The sequence below is a fragment of the Lissotriton helveticus genome, chromosome 6 (assembly GCF_964261635.1).
Source record: "Lissotriton helveticus chromosome 6, aLisHel1.1, whole genome shotgun sequence".
In the NCBI taxonomy this organism is placed as follows: domain Eukaryota; kingdom Metazoa; phylum Chordata; class Amphibia; order Caudata; family Salamandridae; genus Lissotriton; species Lissotriton helveticus.
The window spans coordinates 1,619,464,542-1,619,481,846 of NC_136067.1; the positions used below are offsets into that span (position 1 = coordinate 1,619,464,542).

The 17,305-nt window shown below is 43.2% G+C and overlaps 1 long non-coding RNA gene across 4 annotated transcripts in view; it reads left to right on the plus strand.

Moving 5' to 3' along the window:
• The first annotated feature begins 2,590 nt into the window (after positions 1-2,590).
• Positions 2,591-17,305, plus strand: part of LOC144763639 (uncharacterized) — a 266,955-nt gene continuing 252,240 nt past the window's right edge. The window contains exon 1 of one of the 4 annotated variants that reach the window (XR_013596247.1): positions 2,591-2,683. This is a non-coding gene — a long non-coding RNA (uncharacterized LOC144763639). Of the gene's footprint in view, positions 2,684-3,277; positions 3,906-17,305 lie in introns of those variants that run through there. The other 3 variants (XR_013596248.1, XR_013596246.1, XR_013596244.1) reach the window with 3 other exon arrangements.

The window sequence follows — 17,305 nt, forward strand, 5'->3', positions numbered from 1 at the left end:
GTTTAGTGGCTTGAACCGGGTTAAGTTTAACTTTTTCATTGATGAAGAATGTGATAATGTGGTGGTCTGACCAGTCACAGGGTTGGATTGACTCAAGCTGGGTAGAGTTATCTTTGGAGATGATAAGGTCGAGGATAGAGCCTTTATCGTGGGTCGGGCTTTTGCAGATTTGGGTGAGGTCAAGAGCATTGAGGTAGTTTTTGAGACTATTTACCACTGCGTCATTGTGATCGTTCCAATGGAGATTGAAGTCACCAAGGAAAATTTGAGTGTTTTGCCATCCGGAATAGGTTGATATTGTGTCCATGAGTTGTTGGGTGAAGATGAGGTTGTCTCCAGGTGGGTGGTAGATGACGTGTAGAGAGCATACAGGTTTGTTCTCGCTGATGACATCGAGGCAGATGTATTCGCAGGAGGTAAGTGGGGGGGAGGTGATTCTAGTAATTGAGAGGTTGCTCCTATAAATACATGTGATTCCACCGCCTGTCTTGCTGGACCTGTCAAGTCTAATGATGAGGTAGTTGGGTGGAACTAGAATATCCATGATAGGTGTAGAAGATTCAGTTAACCAAGTTTCAGTCACAATGGTTAGATCAAGGTCCAGTGTTTTGATGAGATCGGCGATGTCGGAGGAGTGTCTAGGGGCCGATCTGCAGTTGAGAAGTATGCATTTGAGTCTGGGGGTGTAGAGGGTGGTGGAGGGTTCTAGAGTGAGGGGGACTTTTTTAAGGTTATTTGGGACGGAGCCTCTGTTGTTGTTTTGTGTGGAGTGCCTAAGGGGATTAGAGTGAATTGTGGGGATGGAAAGGTGTGTGGTGGCTAAGTGGTTTTGGGGAACTGGGTCATAAGAGCGGAGGAGGGTGCGTATGTCATGGTCCGAGAGTGGATTGATGGTGCGTCGGGAGCGGTTGGTGGGATTGCAAGCGGGGATAGAGGTCCAGTGTGGGGAGTTTTGTGTGAGAGGGTGAGTAGGAAGGGTGGGGGATTTGTTAGGAGGGGGAGTGGTGATGGGTAAGGGGTGTCTGGATTGTGTGAGGAGTAACTCTTTGAGGGTGTGTAGATCTTCTTTGACTTGGAGGAGGGTGGACATAATCATGTCCAGCGTGGGATTGGGAAAGGGGTTGAGGATGGGCACTAAAGGTGAGTAAGAGACTAGTTTACTGTAGTGGAGGGGGAGGGGAGTGGTGTTGTTGCAGGGGTTGGTGATATTAATGGGTGGGCTGTTGTTCGGGAGGATAGGGAGGTTGGGGGGAAGGGTGTGGTTGAGTTAGGGTTGGGGAGGAGGTTAGTGGTAAAGGTGAGGGTGTTGGTGGTAGAAGGGGTAGGAAAGTTGGAGGGGAGTGGTGTGAGAGGATTAGTAAGGGGGTTGGTGTTATTGGGCCGGGAGTAATTGTTAGGAGGGGGAGAGACGTTGAGGGATGAGTGTAGGCTGGGGGTTGCGGGGGTGCAGGTGAGGTAGTGAGGACTGAGAGTGGGGGGGGGATAGGTTGAGGGATGAATGAGAGCTAGGGGTGTCCAGGATGCAGGTTGAGTAGTGGGGACTGAGAATGGGGGGGAAGAAGTTGATGGATGATTGAGGGCTAGGGGTGGCGCGGGTGCAGGTGAGGTAGTGGGGACTGGGAATGGGGGGGGAGGTGGAATGAGAGAAGGACCTGTTGTGGGAAGGGGGAGTGCAGTTAAGGGAGGTGGGGTGTTCTGAGCGTCTAGTTGGAAGTGGGAGGGGAGGGTTGCGTTGGGGTGTAGAGGGGGTGGGGGTGGGGAGGATGTAAGAAGAGGAGTGATCTACGCCTGTGATTGAGGGATGTGAGGTGACAGTAGTGGGTGGGTGATGGAGTAGAGTACTGGGGGGATGGGGGAGGTGTGTGTTAGTGGTAGGAGGTGCTGTGGAGTCAAGGTTGTTAGGGTCGGATGCCTGATGGATTTGAGTCTGAGGGTTGGAGATATAGTCTTTGAAAGCGGGGAACAGGTTGTCGAATAGGTCAAGGTTCCTGTCTGTGGATTGAATTAAGATAGTGCCATTGTTGTAGATGGTGATGGTTGCTCTAGCTGGGAAGAGTTGGGATGGAGTGGTGGACAGTGTTAAACCATGGGCGGATTTCCTGGTGGCGGAGATAGTGAGTAAGGTGAGGAGTGCTTTTCTCTGTTGTGCTCTACGTGTAGTGTAAAAGATGATATCGGTGCTCTTCGCTCCATTGTTTAGAGAGAGGTAGGTGTCTACAAAGGGGGTTTCAGGGTGGGACTTCAGGAAGTTGTGTTTAAAACGTTTGGTGTTTTTTTTAGAGAGCCCGGGGGGTAATTAATTTTATATGTGTGCTTGCCCGTGCGTTCCATGTTGGGAGTAGAGGTGTAGGTAGGTGTAGGAGGTTGTGTGGGTAGGTGTAAAAAAGGGCTATAGTAAGTGCGAGTAAGGTGGTTAGTCTAAAAAGTGGGCAAGCAGGAGTAGAGGATGTGACTAGTTTAAAATGGCCGCTTCCTTAGGCATGGTAAAGTAAAGAGGAATGACTAGTCTAAGATGGCCGCCAAGTAGGGGAGATAGAGACAAGTCTTGTAGTCCTTTTTTGATATTGATCTTTGAGACCAGTAAACATCGGTGGTGGTAGAGAAAGCAGCTTGGGTCTGGAAGTGATGTGACCCCATGATCCAACTACCGTGTGCCCTTTCGTGTAGCTCCTACACGAAATAGGTAAAGTATAAAACGTATATCTGCACATAAACTGTCTATGTTACGGGTATAGGGAGAGGGGCAAAATGATGGACATGAAAACAGGGAAGGGGCGAGGGAAAAGGAGTGAAAGCAAGAGGCACAGATGGGAAGAGAAAGATTAAAGTAGAGAGGTAAATCTAAAGCAAGAGAAGGAGTAATAAAGAAGGGGAGAAAAAGTGGAACTAGGGAAGAAAAGATGGAGAGAAATACGGACAGAAAAAGCAAATTAAGGGAAGACAGAGAAGGGAAGACAGAGAAAGTAAGAAAGAAAGTGAGACAAAAGGAATTCAGTGCGAGGAGACGAAAAGAACAAGTAAAAAAAAAAAGTTAAAATAAAAGGAGACACGGCCTGGCGGCCGTGGAAGTTAAAGTACGGCCGGCCGGCCATGAATAATTAGGGGAGGAGAAATGCGTGAGGCAGAGCACAGGGGGCGGAGCGGATACCTTTGAAGAGCTGCTGGAGGCACCACGCTGGGGAACAGATGCTGTTTACAGACTTAAGATTTGATCTCATCTGTAGGGAAGTGTGTAAACGCTGCCGATACCTCATAATAATACATATAACTGAAGCCACACGAAAACAAGATGACCTGGGTACTGAAATATTAAATATACAATTATACTGGCTCTTAGTGCAAAGCAGAAATCCGATCAGCTCCGGCTTGGGTCACTCTATAAAGTTAATGGTTCCACAAGCTCTAGTGGCACTGAACTTCAGTTAACAGTAAAATGCTAGTCTACGTTTGAACATTCCATTGAGACACATGTGATTCACGTAAATATTATTAGTACGATCAAGCTGGGGCATGCAATGAAGTCACAGCGCAATAGAGCAATGTGGAAAACCCTGTGTAAGAGTGTTTAACTGATGAACGAGAGTTCAGAATAGAGAGGACTGCAACGAATACGATAGCATCATGCGGGAAAAAAGCGGCCATATTTGAAATTACATCGTGACATACGGAAGGCTGCAGAGCCTGCAACTGAGCCAGCGGGGGTGCCAGTAGAGAGTTGTTTCTACCCAGCGTCGAACGCGCGAGACTGACACTGACGTGGCCGGGGGGACACCGGGATCCGCCATCTTGTTTGAAGGGAACCAACGCCTCGGAGGAGAAGCGGAGGCAACGCCGACTGCGGGCGTGGGAGAGAGCCGGGGACAGGCAGCATAGGGTGAGGAGCTTGGTCGGGCACTGCAGGCTGGGTAAGGGAGGGAGTGGAATTAAACAAACTAGCCTGAATATAAAGGTACAAGAAAGGGCCGGGAAGTAAGGAAAGGCCTTAGTTATAGGAAAAGGGTAGGAGGAGGGTTAAGAGAGGAGAAGCCCCGGTGTGGGCGGGGGGGAAGTCGGTTCAATGGTGTATCCTTCACTGAGTACAGCAGAGGGAGATCAGCAGAAAGGAGGGCTGCAGAAGAAATGGGCGGGTAACAATTACACGGATGGGCTGGGGGTGGCGAGAGGAGAGAGAGGTGATGGTTGCTGTCTTGTTCGGTAATTTGGGGTGAACTCAGGGAGATAGGTGATGGGGAGTGGATCCCTCGTTTCTAATGAGGCATGAACGTTGGTATCTACGTGGTGTAATGTTGTAGGTTGTGACGGCAAAGCACACTTGTATGTGGAGGGAGGTTGATCACTGGATGAGTAAGTGGGCTGACATGGCGGTGTAAAGCTGAAGCACTTGGGAGTTGGTGGAAGTAGTAGTAAAAATAGGTAATCGGATAATTAGTGCACACTGGACAAAAGCTGTTAAACGTTAGGGTGAAACACTAGCTCACCGTTCCCTTAGAATGAGAACAACATACATTGTAATATAAGATGATTTAATTTCAAATGAGTTTAAAATCCACCATTTCCAATATCACACCATATCTGTCTTACATACATTTGAAGTAAATCAACTGCCTTATATTCAAGTTTGGGCGTATCGTTAATAAGTGAAATGGCCTCCATGTATATTACCAGAAAGCGAGTGCTTGGTTGGGTCCTTCCAAATTTTCGTAGATTAACCTTGAGAGCAGTCCTAAACGCACCCATTTGGCAGTATTTAATGTTCTCAGTAACATCCGCCCTGTATCACGCTTACCCTTCCTATATCACTGCCCACGGTCTCATGAATAAAATTCAGTTTGGTTTGCAACAGGGTTCCAACACGGAGACTGCTCTCCTACAGATTGTGGATAATGTTCTAAGATTCCTCTACTAAGGAGACTCTTGTCTCATAGTGCTCCTAAAACTTTCTGCTGCTTCTGATACTGTCAATAATTTCTGATTAACTTTGTCAAAGACCCTTATGAGGGTAATGCTTGCCTATGGGTCCTCATGACTTTAATTTTCCTGCCAGTCTTTCACATAGAATGAACGTATACCTCAGCATTGTAGCAAAGAAGAAGACTGCTTCAGCTGGCAGAAAAGATGTTTATCCACATTTGAAGTAGTGCAGCAGCAAGATCCAAATTTGCACACATGCTGAGGAAAGTTTGACATCATTTTTCAGTTGATGCACCTGAGCCGCATATTCGTTTTTCTTGTCATCTGGATCTCGTCTCTAAATTATACTCAGTAACATAGAGGGATGCAGGCTGGTCGAACCTTCTTTTCTTTGGTGCAAGAACCTCACAATCCTGAACATGAAATTGTAAAGACACTATGGGCCTTATTATGAGTACGGTGGTCCATCCGTCCGCCGTAGCCATGGTGACGGTGCGAGCATCGTGGCACCGGCGGTCTTATTGCCCCATTACAACGGGCAATCAGACTGCATTGGCACCACTGCAACCAACAGGGATCAGTGATCCCTTGCGGTGTTGTGGCGGGCTTGAAGCCGCAATATGCTTGGCAGGGCAATTGCGGCCCGCCAAGCATATTATGAGTTTTTTCTCCACCAATGTTTTCACTGCAATGAGTCCGCCATGAAAAGTGTGTCAGAGAGGGAACATAGGGGGCCCTACAGGGCGCCCTGTTGCCTCTGTGCCATGGCTCACATGCAGGGGGCATATGGTGTGGCCCCCTCTCTGCATGCACCAGTTCCAGTTCCTGTAGGGCATGGACTTAACAGTCCATGCCCTGCAGGAATCTTTAATGGCCTTCCTATTGAGGTGCCTTTTAAGGCTGTCCTATGAGCCTTTAAATCGGCACCGCCGTGTGACTGCCACAGCACGCCGCAGCACGGCCTGGCCTCAATTCCATTTGGAATCCAGCAGATGGCCTAATTATGTCAGTGGCGGTGCGGGAGCGGGGCACTGGCGTAGTGGCCTGTTCCCACACCACCAAAGTAATAATAAGGCCCTTAGTCTTCCACCCAAAAAAAACTTGCCAGGTAACTTAGTTAGGAGCTAGTTCTTGGAGTATCTTGAGTGTCTCTTCAAGGAAGCTGGAGATGCTTGTCCTGATCAGCATACATTAAATTGTTCTCAGAAGAGCTTTGTCCCCAATGAATTGTGATACATACAGTACTTCTTCCAAATCTTTTCAGATCCTCTGTCTGCCATGGTGTCTCTGCCAGAGAATATCATCTCTTACACCCATCTCTTGAGCAGGTAAACCTAGAATAAGAAACAATTTCAATCTTGGTGCTTTTATACTTGTACATGAGACTCACAGCTCCCTCTGTGTCGTCAGCCTCCTCCACCTGAATCAATGGTGACTTAACGATCAACATTTTAAAATGGAAAATCCCTCCATTCCTAGATAGGTGTCTGAAAATGTTACTTCTCTCAGGATATTTTGAACTTTTGAATACTTTATTGAGTGCCACGCCACCCCCCATTCACTTCTCTCAGGCCACCATCTGCAATTTAAGCCAGGAGAACCAGATAGCTGCAGATTTGGCATTCAGAATCTGAAGGTGGAGATCACAGAAGCCTAAAATACAAACAACTTAAACACAGTGGCCGAGGAAATCTCCATGGAGCAACTAAAAGTATTCTCAGAATATCGAAGTAATGCTACACTAGTAGCAAGAGTGTGTTGATGAAGAGAAAAAAACAGGTGCAAGAGGATCTCATTGGTCTGGAACAGTTCAACTGTGAAATGGAAGATCCCCACAGTGTCACTGTCTTGCATGATCAGGATCCCGGGGACGAGCAAGGCCAAGCTAGCGTGTTCTTGCTGAAAGAAATGTCACAAGAGTTACAGATTAAATACTCAAGAGTTTGAGTGAAATCTATCATCTGGGAAAAACACTCTAATTAGAAAGTTGCCCAGAGTGGCCCCTCTAATTGTTATTATTTGTACATGAATTAAATAAGATTTGATCTGATTTACACACAGGCTTAGGAGTGAACCTTGTCCAAAGTTGTAATCGGATCCCACTAGTCTCATTGACCACAGGTTCCCTAGATAAAGAAAGACATGTATTTTCATTCATCTGAGGTGTGACTCTGCATTCTTTCACTGCATTCGTATGTTGGCCAACCTTGAAGAAGTAATGATCACAAGTCGCAACACACCTAACTTTTGGTGTACTGTTTTCACAACAGAATTGCAGGTACATTATAACATGTATTATTCTTAGTTTAAAAAAATATATTTCTGTTTACCAAGTAGTAAAACTGCAACCCAGGAGCTACACTATTGTAAAGCATCCCCTAAAAGAACACTACCAAAGAATACACATGGAGCTGCCATTTCCGCTCGAATTCCTTCAATTTTCACAGGCTTTCTATAGGTTGATAAACTATTAGAACCCAAAGAAGAGTTTTTGTCATTCAGGGGTTCCGCTTTACACACCACTTTGCTCAAGGTGCTGCATTGCGACTTCTAAATGTCACTCTTGCCCCTCCAGTTTGGGGATGGAAATGGATCATCTTGGCCACATCTACCTACCCAAATGCTGGCCAATCAGGTTGCGTAAAACAATCGAATGCTTTGAAATTGAGATGTAGAAGAGCAGAAGTGAAAAGCTCCAACATAGTGCCACTTGAGCAATTACTCAATGGACAAAATGTGATCCTATTAACACCCTCTGCTAAGCTGGTAGAGATACCTAGATTCACTAATTACCACTCTCCACTCATCCAGTGGCAAACGTAACCTGGGAGGTTATGCCATGTTTCCATCCATTCAGGGAAGCCTGTTTACAAACGGTGTTTTGTCGTACATATAGTAGTACTACAATAGCACTACTAACGTACTACTAAATGGTATTCAAAGACCTTCTTTCAAGGGTCTACACCTCAGCCTCTTCTATCATACTACTAAAGGGAAAGGGTAAAGGGAGGAGTAAGAAGCGGTTATAGAGGGGTTAGGGAGGTTTTTAGTGAGGGACATGCACCCACTCACAAAAGTGTAACCCCCATAGCTATTCACAAACTGCAGTTCTGGATTTACTCTCCAGAAAGGACCCAAACAGTCGAAAATATACTTCAGCTAAGAGCTGGAGTAAGCCCAACACTACCCATGGCCACTCACAGGTACTTCAACACCCTCCAATAGAAAATAGTGAAGGTAGGGACTTAAAATAAAACCCATTAGGATCTAATGAAAAAATAAATTAAAATATTTAAAGTTTAATAATATAATGATGTATTATTCAATGCTAAAACAGTTCTTAAAACGAACGCTAATTATTACATTATTTTTAAACATGTAATTAATATTTTTAATGTATACATTAATGTACCATTAATATGTAGTAAACATTAGATCACTGCTAATTAATTCTAAAGATCACTTTTAATAATGTAAAATACACAAGAAAATATTTTTTTACTTTAGCCTGTCTTTGTCTAAATACTCAGAAAAATCTTTTTAATTGAAATTTAATATAATAAAAACAAATGATCATTTAACATTATGTTAGTAGTGTTGAAACATGATCCTACATTAATAATACATATATCAAATTAATTAGCCTTGTTAGTTAACTTTTAAAGGACATTTAAAAAAAGTTGAATACATTTTTCCTTATGTGTTAATTACTATGCACAGTTCTCCGCTTCAATAGTGGAGGTCTCCGTCAAGTGTGTGGAACATTAAATACTGTAATAAATCCATTACAATTAGTAGTTTTAGGGTAGTTATTTAATTTTTTACTGATTCCACCCCTATGTCAGGGGTGGGAACATATAAGTCTACACTTTTCAGTAACTTTACATTCGGAAATGGTAAATAGTTTATAGTTTAAAATAGTAAAGTTGCTGAAATGTGTGAGAGTAAACTTACATGTGTAGATTTACTCATGTGTAGATTTAACTTTGTGAACAGGCCCCTGATGTGTTTGTTGTTAATAATAAAGGGTTGGTTGAGTTGGAGGCCTGTGAGTGCCTTCATTTTACAACCTTTTTTTAACAAGGTATGAAGAAGCACTTCTGGATTTTTGTTTGTGTGTGTGTGTGCTTATTGTTTATACACTTCATCATATGGTTTGAACTTCAGTATAATCTCAGGAAGAAAAAGTCACATCCAGCATAACTAACGTAATTATTAAAGTTTGAGTGGCTACATTTGATAATGCATAAAGAGACTTATAAAAAGCAAAAAATAAAACATTATATATTATTCCCTAATTACATGTGGCCAAGGTCCGATTCCACATTCCCTATTTACTCCAAAGTTAGTGGAAAAACAGATGAAACATACTTATAAAAATAGCTAAAAACGAACACGCATTCTGACAAGGACGATACCCTTCTTTGGCAGTGTAAATACAAGGTTGCCAGTTTTCTAGAACATGTAGTTCTCTTCCTCAGACTAAAAAAGGCAGATGACTAGGCCGTTACAAAAATAATATGCATTCGACTATAAAGGCACCAAACATGCAGGATTTTATGGTATTTGTTTAGTTCACTATTTCCCTAAAATTGTAATAGTCGCTTGATTTGATGTTGTTTGTAAGCATTCTTTCTACTTTTCTGAGTAAGTGAAAATATTCAGTTTTACCTCCAAACTGTGTCACGTTATACTCTGTTTTGCAACCATTTTAGCCACAAACTCATTATTATCAGCATTTCAATTTACTCTGATCCTTAAAATATGATCTCCATCATTACCAATTCACAACCGAGGCACAGTATTTCTGACATTTCTGAAAACAGCATATGGATATAATTTTCTAAAGTAACTTACAAGTATGCTTAGCCCCAGCTGTTTTTATTAGATTTTCCAATGTTTAATACATACAAAGTTATTCGGGACAATTCAGCCATATAATATCTAAGTAAGAACAAGGTTTAATTTTATTTAGACAGTTTTATAAAGGGCAAACATGACCCTTGCGGGTATCAGAGCGCTATGCACACAGCAAAAACATGAATAAACTCCATACAATAGAAGTCAGTATAGTGACACCACAAGGAGTACACAAACAAGATCAGGGAACAGGTAGAGGGCCACACTAGACTCATTGCTCCTAGGGTGTAAAATTTTTCCTATAACATTTAGTAAAACAAGCAAAGTGAACTTGACACGACATAATACAATACTTGACAGACCTGAAGGGTAAGGGCCCTCGGGTAAAATAACAATTAAGAACCAAACCTAAAATAAATGGAGAACAATAAGTTGGGAAAAATGTCCGGTCTGTCAGCAAGGGGACATGTAAAAGAGAACACAATGATGCAGTTAATGATCACTCAGGAAAATCAATTTGGTCTGTTTCTTGAAATAGGCAGTGGAAGGATTGGCTCTAAACTCCGAAGGAAGATCGTTCCAAATTCTAGGTGCCAGTCCGTAGAAAGCCCGTTTGTACGCACTTTTCTTATTGAATTTGGGTGGTTTCAAGAGAAGTGTGGAAGTACTTCTTAAGTTCCGATTGGAGTCAGAAAGAAGGAGCTTGTTCGCAAGATAGGCCGGAGTGTTGTAATGCAAGGCCTTATGCGTGAGGCAAGCTATTTTTAAGCGAATCCTCGCTTCAATAGACAGCCAATTAAGCTGCACAAGGTCAGGTGTAATGTAATCGTTTGGAGCCTGTGATGAGTCTGGCCGATGCGTTGAGAGTGGCTCTGAGAGGGGCCAAGCTCGTTTTAGGAAGCCCTGCAAGGGTCACCAGACCATATTCAAGACGTGAGATCGCCAGGGATTGTACTGCAGGTTGCAAGTCTTCGGTCGGAAGGAAAGGTTTGATTTTCTTGAGGGTGTTAAGATGAAAGTCGGCACCCCTAATAGTGACACTGATGTGAGCTTGCATTTTAAGTAGTTTGTCAAAGGTAATGCCTAACGATTTAGCGGAATCAACCACAAGAGGGATGCAGTTAAGGGCTGTGACTTGCTTTAGCCAGTCCAGGGTAGGTGCAGAGTGATTGTGGTGGGCAATAAGCAGGAATTCAGTTTTGAGGGTGTTCAACAACAGATGGTTCTAGGCTAACCATTGTTCAGTTTGCGAAAGGGCTTCATTTAGAATTGTAATGCCATCTAGAGAGGAGATCTTCAAGTAAAGTTGTGTGTCATCCGCATACATGTGGTAAAGAATGCTAGACTGGTTCAGAATGACAGTGAGAGGTTCCATGAAGAGGTTGAAGAGCGTGGGCGAGAGTACGGATTCTTGCGGAACTCCAATCCTGACCCGGGTACTGGAAGCAAGGGACTGGTTGAGTGCAGTTATGTAAGAAAGATGTAAACCACTTTAGGACCAGTCCCGCTAAACCCATCCTACATTGTAGACGATTAATCAAGGTTTCGTGTTTGATGGTGTCGAAAGCAGAAGACAGGTCCAGAAGGATTAGAAGACAAGGGACATTCTGATCCAGGCATTTCAGTGCGTCATCCACAATGTGCGTTAGAGCAGTTTCCGTAAAATGCTCTGCTCTGAAACCTGATTGATAGAGGTCCAGTAGTTGAAATTTCTCTATGTGGTTGCAGAGCTGCTTGTTGACACATTTCTCGAGAAGTTTGGCTAACGTCATGATGACAGTGATAGGTCTGAAGTTGTTGGGATCAGATAAATCTGAGTTGGGTTTCTTGGGGAAGGGAGTGACTTGTCCAATTTTGAGGCAATCAGTGATGCTTCCCTGCAGAAGAGATTCATGAATAATCCACGACCAAATAGGTAGAATGGCCAAGTTGAGATCTTTAAAAAATTTAGCAGGAAGTGGATCATTGAAGTGATTGGCCGGTTTTAGAGTTGCCATCTAGTGGAGTATTTCTGTGTGATCTGGCAGGATAAAGGAATTCCAAGAGGTGTCATTTTTGGGAGAACATACAAGAGAAAAGGAGATCGCCGAGGGAACCACCAGTTCCTCTGGAGAATAGGTGAAGAGTGGGGACGGCACCATGGGAATGCCGGGTTGGAGCTCCAGTTCGATTTTCCTAGTTTTTTCTGAGAAGTGCACTGTGAATTCCTCCCCGCTAGGAAGTGGAGTCGCGGAGGACAGGTTTGGGTTGGAAATGTGGTTTGCTTGCTGTTTGATGATTTCAAAAAGCATCTTGGGTCTGTTTGTGGCGCCGTCCAGTTGCACTCTGAATTGGTCAGTTTTGGCAATGCAGATTGTTTTATTGTAAGCACTTCTCATTTTCCTTAGCTGAGAGAGGCTGGTGGTGGAAAGCTCATTTCTCCAGGACCTCTCTAAAAGTCCAAGTTTGCGGCATTCGTCATTTAGGGAACTATTAAACCAAGGTTTGGATTGTTTAAGGGGAATCCTTTAAGTTGTTTCTACACAATAGAGTGAAAGATATTAGTCATAGTGCTAATGTAATGGTCAGAAAGATCGTCCAGGTTAGTCTTGTTAGGTGCAGGCTGAAGTCTATTCATGGTGATGGAAGTAAGAGCATTGATGTTTATGTATCTCCTGTTGCAAGTCCATTGTTTCGCTTTAAGAGGTTGTCCCTTTCTGCTAGTCTACTTTTTCAGTATGTAGAAGGGAATTTGATGATGGTCCGACCAGTCACAAGGTAGGATGTCCTTCAGTTGAATGAGATTGTCTCTAGCAATAATGAGGTCCAGGTTGGCGCCTTTGATGTGGGTGGGACCCTTACAGATCTGAGAGAAGTTGAGATCGGACAGGAAAGTCTCAAAGGAGCAATACATACAAAGTTATTCATGACAATTCAGGCATATAATATATAAGTAATAACACATATATTTCAATGGAAGTGTGACCCTTACTTATCTCTTATAAATTGTATGATTTACATAAGTGCATCTACTATGATTGATTTTCTACAGATAATAGAAGAAAAAGAAACATCGTACATCACAGTAACAAACAATATCACTGCAGATCAGTGATTCAAACTAGTCATCCCTCACTAACTTGTATCAGAATAAGACAACCTCCCATCAGTTTGTCGCTGTGTATTTCCTATTAGTATCATACAAAACAGGGTACGTTTGTTCCCCCAGTGACAAACACCTCACTACTATTTCCCATCCCCTATTTCAATCCAAGATGCCTGCTGTGATCATCGACCATTCTAAACCCACTCATAATCTTACTTCATCACTCTTTGGCACCCGCCTCTGAACAAATTAATTTAGGATCTGAACCAAGCCTCACACCATCCTTCTTGGGGTGTAAAGCCCCACCATGACTGCAAGGAGCAAAGCTTAAGGGTGTCAGATCTATTCACCCAGAAATATCACTTTCAAGGGAGGCCTGTTTTTGTCACAAATATGCCACCATGGGAAACAGATTGGACCCCAACAATTCCTTCATGGAGGTTCACGCCTCAGCTAGGAAACCTTTAAGCACAGGAGGCATTTTCAATGATTTTAGTGTTCCGTTATGTCTTCATCTATGCCCTAAACCTCTGAATTCACACTCGAACATCCTCTTTTTTTGGGAGTCATCTCAACCCAAGGTCTTCTAGGTTAGGGTTACCAAGTAGATGAAGTATTCTCACCGCAATAGGTGGATATAAAATAGAGATTACTTGATTTAATTTCGTATGCCAGCATTTATAATACCCCACTACTCAAATCTCATGCATCAAGCTAGCCAAAAAGAGTCCTTTCTGAACCCTACCTACTTGAGCCGCGGATTGAGCCCCGCTGTCTTCATAGTCCTGCCTCTCTGTCAACCGGCAGGGAAGCGTAAGGAACAGGAGTTGATTTTGGAGGAGTAAGATGCCGGTGTGCTGTTCAACTGAGGCGGCGCAACCCACTTGGTTTTCTAATTACCAGATAAGACTGCGAGCAGGCACGGCAACCCACTGGGGTAATACCATGGCACCACAAGTTCCAGGCAGCCACGGGAGTGGCCACACCCATCAGGGCGGGGAACTATGATTAAAAATGGTGCATCAAACACTGCTGATACCTTCCGCTGTACTGAAGCCAGAGCCAAGGAGGAAGTGCTCTATGAGCACGAAACGCGTCGGCAGGATTCTTCATTATTATTTTGTTGGCTTTCAGCTGTCATCCATGCGGTACCTTCAATAAAGATTGTTGCAGCAAATACTCACCTGTTGAGGGCTCCATTCATCGCAGGCAACTTGGTTTGATGTGATATTAGCGGCACCGCCTGAACTGCGGATTGAGCCCCCTGTCTTCACAATCCTGCCTCTTTGTCAACCGGCAGGGAAGCGTAAGGAACAGGAGCTGATTTTGGAGGAGTAAGATGCCGGTGTGAAATCAACTGAGGCAGCGCAACCCACTTGGTTTTCTAATTACCAGATAAGACTGCGAGCAGGCACGGCACGCCACTGGGGCAATACCACGGCACCACAAGTTCCAGGAAGCCACGGTAACTGCCACGCCCATCAGGGCGGGGAACTATGATTTAAAATGGTGCATGAAACACTGCTGATACCTTCCTCTGTACTGAAGCCAGAGCCCAGGAGGAAGTGCTCTATGGGCATGAAACACATCGGCAGGATTCTTCATTATTATTTTGTTGACTTCCAGCTATCATCCATGCGGTACCTTCAATAAAGATTGTTTCAGCAAATACTCACCTGTTATGGGCTCCATTCATCGCAGGCAACTTGGTTTGATGTGATAGATAGACCAAGGCCTCTGAGAAGGCTGAAACGCGTAATACGGGCAGGCTGCTGATAACTTGAATAAAATCACTCACCTGCACCTTTGGGTCGGCTCTCGTTAGTTCCTGTGTAGTCCCGGGCACGGGGGATTGCAGGAGTGGAAGAACAAACTTGTTGATTGATATATATATATTTTACTTTAGGTGGGATTGTATTTATTACATTTCCGAAAAAGAGTTTGATTTGACTAAACTAGATGCTAATATGAAAGCTATCACCCTTATCCATCAGTCCATGAAGCACTAATTGAAGACAGCTCAGGGTCACTTCTCAGAGCAAAAAGAGTCATGGTACATTCTCATTGACACAATATAGAAAGAAATGTGACTGGATTCCTTGTTCTCCTGGTACATGGGCCTTTGTATTTGTCCTATCATTATGTTTCTTAATAACGTGCTGCATGATCTCTGTGCTTTAGGTATCAATGGGAAATGCGCCTTATGAGAAAGGAGGTTCTCAAAAGGAGATGTCTAGGGTTTATAGAGGAGATAGGGGCCAAGGAGTTTAAGGAGAAAGAGGAGTATAATAAAGAGATAGAGAGATTAATAATCCCGGCCCCCTGATATTTCTCCATAAAATATTGTTGTCCAGGGATTTTCAATTTTGATTTATGTTTTTGGATCATTAGAAAAGTAATTTAGCTAGGGTAGACATTACTGATTCAGCCCGAATCTTTCTGGACGACATTTTTAGAAATGGCGGATGTGTTGCAGTGATGATGTAATATTTCAGGCACCATGAGACTTATATACTTCATTTTGGTATCAAAACATAGGTTTTGGGAGTCACACACAGTCTTATAAAGACAGAAAAAACTCATCAGAGCAAATCTTCTGCCATTTTTCAAAATGGGGCTATAATAGAGAAAGAAGAGACATATATAGAAATGAAACAAATAATATTTGGTTGTAATCTTTTTATGTAAACACCAAACAATGTTTAAGATCTGAATATGAAAAAAAGTATGTTTATCGCTCCTGTTTTAGACACATTTTCATAGTTAATTTTATTTATTTGTTGCGGCAATCGCTTGTGGTACGTTTGCAGAATGTGAACATTTGAGGAGAGAATATCGACAGGGACAACTTTCCGTAGCACGGGTTTTGCAAGTACATGTACGTGTAAGCTCTGTGGGTAGAAGCTTTAGAAATTTCGTAGGTTTTAGGACCACATCAATATCTTCCCAACCAAATTCACACAGATCTTTCTCTACATATGTATGATCCAAAACATTTACACATCTTCTGATCAAGTAGATTGCTCTTTTAATATGCCGTATGACGTTGTGGAAGGTCACTTAGTGGGATTGATCTCTTGAACTCTCTGTACCAAAGATTGTCAAATGTATCAAAGTCAGAACTGATTTCCCACACATGCACAAGGCATTTTTCAACATCTTTAAAAAAGCAAATTTGTGTTCTGTCACGGCAAATGCTTTTAGAAACTTCACAGGTTCAGCAGTTAAAACTCCAAGCTTTGTTCCAATTTTGCCCATAGTGTCATCACTCTTAAGAATATGTGCCTTGATAAGCCCCCTGGGCATCTATGGGTCAAGCTTTTTGTACAGAATATGAAGGGGAATTAAGTGTCTTTTCTCGCCTGTTCCATAATGTATCCATAACTCTGACAATCCGTGACTTGTAAACATTGCAACAATTCTAAGTCTCACAATAATAACATCTATGTAAATGACTCGATTGGAACCATTTCGAACAGCCCACTCAACATGTGGCACAACACGAAGGTCAGTTTCCCGCAATTTGTTGTTAAGTTTGTGAACAATATGGCCCGTACCTTTTGAATATATCTCTGCAGGCACCAATTCCTCATTGACAATCATTGCAATAATTGGAAATTCAGTATTCACTGAAGCATCAGCAATGTTTTGGCGAGTTAGTATTTCATAGTTCATCTAGTTTGATGTTGTTGACCAGAATTTATCAAGTTGCACAGATATGAGTGTTGAATTCTGCAGACAAGGTCAATTGTTCCACTTGTAGACATATGTCTGATTCGCTCACATTCTTTGACGAATAATTCAAGATAACTATCAAAGACAAGGTGCATTTCTTGCTATCTGCAGAACAATCTGAATAACCTCTCTGAAGTTTTGCCTGGATGAACTCTTGAGCATTTACTATAGTGACATATATTCCAAAACAACGGCTGTTTTCAATGAGGACTTCTTTTCGAATTGAAATTCTGCAGGTGAAAGCTTTTTTTTAGCTCTTGTACTAGTTTGTACTTTGCTGGTGTGGTTGCAGCATCTCCATCAAATAATGCATTTGTTGGAAGAAGACCATGTGACAGAATGTCCTTGATAAATTCACCCCTTTTTTTGTTACATCCATCTCTCTATGTCACGGGTACTCATAGTACGGCTCGCTGGCCGCCAGCGGCCCGGCAAGCCTTCCTTGGCGGCCCGCGGACCTTGCAGACATCGTACCCGTGTTTGTGAATTTTTTTTTAGAGTTTCTGCAAACACTGAGGGTTTCAGCAGCATAACTCTGAGAGACTCTGCTGCGAGGCCAAGGCGATTCCAGTGATAGAGTGGAGCTGCAGGGGCCTAAGAAGAGGTGAAATGCAGCAAAGCCCCATTAACATGCAAATGGTCTTTTAAAGACCTGTGAAGTGCTCAGGTGCGGCTGTGTGTTTGTGTGCCCCAGAGGCTGTCTCAGCCAGGGCA